Below are 3,090 nucleotides of genomic sequence, written 5' to 3' on the forward strand. Positions count from 1 at the left end.
CTCTAAACAAATAGGTAAATGACTGAAAAATATCAAATGATGTCAGAACGTGTTGAAAATTGATGACCTCGCTTTGAAGGGTGCATACAGAACACAAAAAAGTCTGGATTTCAAATAAGTTTAAAAAAATGAAGTTCCCGTGTAACCGATGAGTTCTCGTCCGGAACCCTGATACTCCGAAAGAGATTTTCCAGTTTGTACACGAAGTGCGTCCAGTTTTTTCCGTAACCCTCTCTATTATTTTGCACATGCTATGTGGGAGAATGATGATACCATGCCAAGTTTCAACATTTTCAGAGTTCATTTTGTAGTGATTTTCAATTTCACGGTCATTTAGCTCTCTAAACAAATAGGTAAATGACTAAAAAATAGCGAATGATGTTAGAAAGTGTTGAAAATTGATGACATCTCTTTGAATGGTGCATAGGAACGCAAAAAAATGTCTGGAGTTCAAATAAGTTTAAAAAATAGAAGTGCCCGTGTAACAGATGAGTTCTCGTCCGAAACCCTGATACTCCGAAAGAGATTGCCCAGTTTGTACATGGAGTGCGTCCAGTTTCTGCCATAACCCTCTCTACTCTTTTTCGCATGCCATGTGGGTGATATGATGATACCATGCCAAGTTTCAACCTTTTCAGAGTTCATTTTGTAGTGATTTTCAATTTCACGGTCATTTAGCTCTCTAAACAAATAGGTAAATGACTGAAAAATATCAAATGATGTCAGAACATGTTGAAAATTGATGACCTCACTTTGAAGGGTGCATACAGAACACAAAAAAGTCTGGATTTCAAATAAGTTTAAAAAAATGAAGTTCCCGTGTAACCTATGAGTTCTCGTCCAAAACCCTGATACTCCGAAAGAGATTTTCCAGTTTGTACACGAAGTGCGTCCAGTTTTTTCCGTAACCCTCTCTACTATTTTGCACATGCTATGTGGGAGAATGATGATACCATGCCAAGTTTCAACATTTTCAGAGTTCATTTTGTAGTGATTTTCCATTTCACGGTCATTTAGCTCTCTAAACAAATAGGTAAATGACTGAAAAATAGCAAATGATGTTAGAAAGGTTTGAAAATTGATGAAATCTCTTTGAATGGTGCATAGGAAGGCAAAAAAAATGTCTGGAGTTCAAATAAGTTTAAAAAAAGAAGTGCCCGTGTAACAGATGAGTTCTCGTCCGAAACCCTGATACTCTGAAAAAGATTGTCCAGTTTGTACAAGAAGTGTGTCCAGTTTTTCCCGTAACCATCTACTCTTTTGCACATGCCATGTGGGTGAAATGATGATACCATGCCAAGTTTCAACCTTTTCAGAGTTCATGTTGTAGTGATTTTCAATTTCACGGTCATTTAGCTCTCTTAGGAAATCGGTAATTGACTGAAAATAGCATATGATGTTAGAAAGTGTTGAAAATTTATGACGTCGCTTTGAATGGTGCATAGGAATGCAAAAAAGTCTGGAGTTCAAATAAGTTAAAATATGAAGTGCCCGTGTAACAAATGAGTTGAAGTCCGAAACCTTGATACTCTGAAAGAGATTGCCCAGTTTGTACATGAAGTGCGTCCAGTTTCTGCCATAACCCTCTCTACTCTTTTTCGCATGCCATGTGGGTGAAATGATGATACAATGCCAAGTTTCAACCTTTTCAGAGTTCATTTTGTAGTGATTTTCAATTTCACGGTCATTTAGCACTCTTAAGAAATCGGTAAATGACTGAAAATAGCAAATGATGTTAGAAAGTGTTGAAAATTTATGACGTCACTTTGAATGGTGCATAGGAACGGAAAAAAGTCAGGAGTTCAAATAAGTTAAAAAAATGAAGTGCCCGTGTAACAAATGAGTTGTCATCCAAAACCCTGATACTCCGAAAGAGATTGCCCAGTTTGTACATGAAGTGCGTCCAGTTTCTGCCATAACCCTCTCTACTCTTTTTCGCATGCCATGTGGCTGAAATGATGATACCATGCCAAGTTTCAACCTTTTCAGAGTTCATTTTGTAGTGATTTTCAATTTCACGGTCATTTAGCTCTCCAAACAAAGAGGTAAATGACTGAAAAATATCAAATGATGTCAGAACGTGTTGAAAATTGATGACCTCGCTTTGAAGGGTGCATACAGAACACAAAAAAGTCTGGATTTCAAATAAGTTTTAAAAAATGAAGTTCCCGTGTAACCGATGATTTCTTGTCCGAAACCCTGATACTCCGAAAGAGATTTTCCAGTTTGTACACGAAGTGCGTCCAGTTTTTTCCGTAACCCTCTCTATTATTTTGCACATGCTATGTGGGAGAATGATGATACCATGCCAAGTTTCAACATTTTCAGAGTTCATTTTGTAGTGATTTTCAATTTCACGGTCATTTAGCTCTCTAAACAAATAGGTAAATGACTGAAAAATAGCAAATGATGTTAGAAAGTGTTGAAAATTGATGACATCTCTTTTAATGGTGCATAGGAACGCAAAAAATGTCTGGAGTTCAAATAAGTTTAAAAAATAGAAGTGCCCGTGTAACAGATGAGTTCTCGTCCGAAACCCTGATACTCCGAAAGAGATTGTCCAGTGTGTACAAGAAGTGTGTCTAGTTTTTGCCGTAACCATCTACTCTTTTGCACATGCCATGTGGGTGAAATGATGATACCATGCCAAGTTTCAACCTTTTCAGAGTTCATTTTGTAGTGATTTTCAATTTCACGGTCATTTAGCTCTCTTCAGAAATTGGTAAATGACTGAAAATAGCAAATGATGTTAGAAAGTGTTGAAAATTTATGACGTCGCTTTGAATGGTGCATAGGAATGCAAAAAAGTCTGGAGTTCAAATAAGTTAAAAAAATGAAGTGCCCGTGTAACAAATGAGTTGTCGTCTGAAACCCTGATACTCCGAAAGAGATTTCCCAGTTTGTACATGAAGTGCGTCCAGTTTCTGCCATAACCCTCTCTACTCTTTTTCGCATGCCATGTGGGTGAAATGATGATACCATGCCAAGTTTCAACCTTTTCAGAGTTCATTGTGTAGTGATTTTCAATTTCACGGTCATTTAGCTCTCTTAAGAAATCGGTAAATGACTGAAAATAGAAAATGCTGTTAG

The sequence above is a fragment of the Triticum aestivum genome, chromosome 3A, assembly GCF_018294505.1.
Source record: "Triticum aestivum cultivar Chinese Spring chromosome 3A, IWGSC CS RefSeq v2.1, whole genome shotgun sequence".
In the NCBI taxonomy this organism is placed as follows: domain Eukaryota; kingdom Viridiplantae; phylum Streptophyta; class Magnoliopsida; order Poales; family Poaceae; genus Triticum; species Triticum aestivum.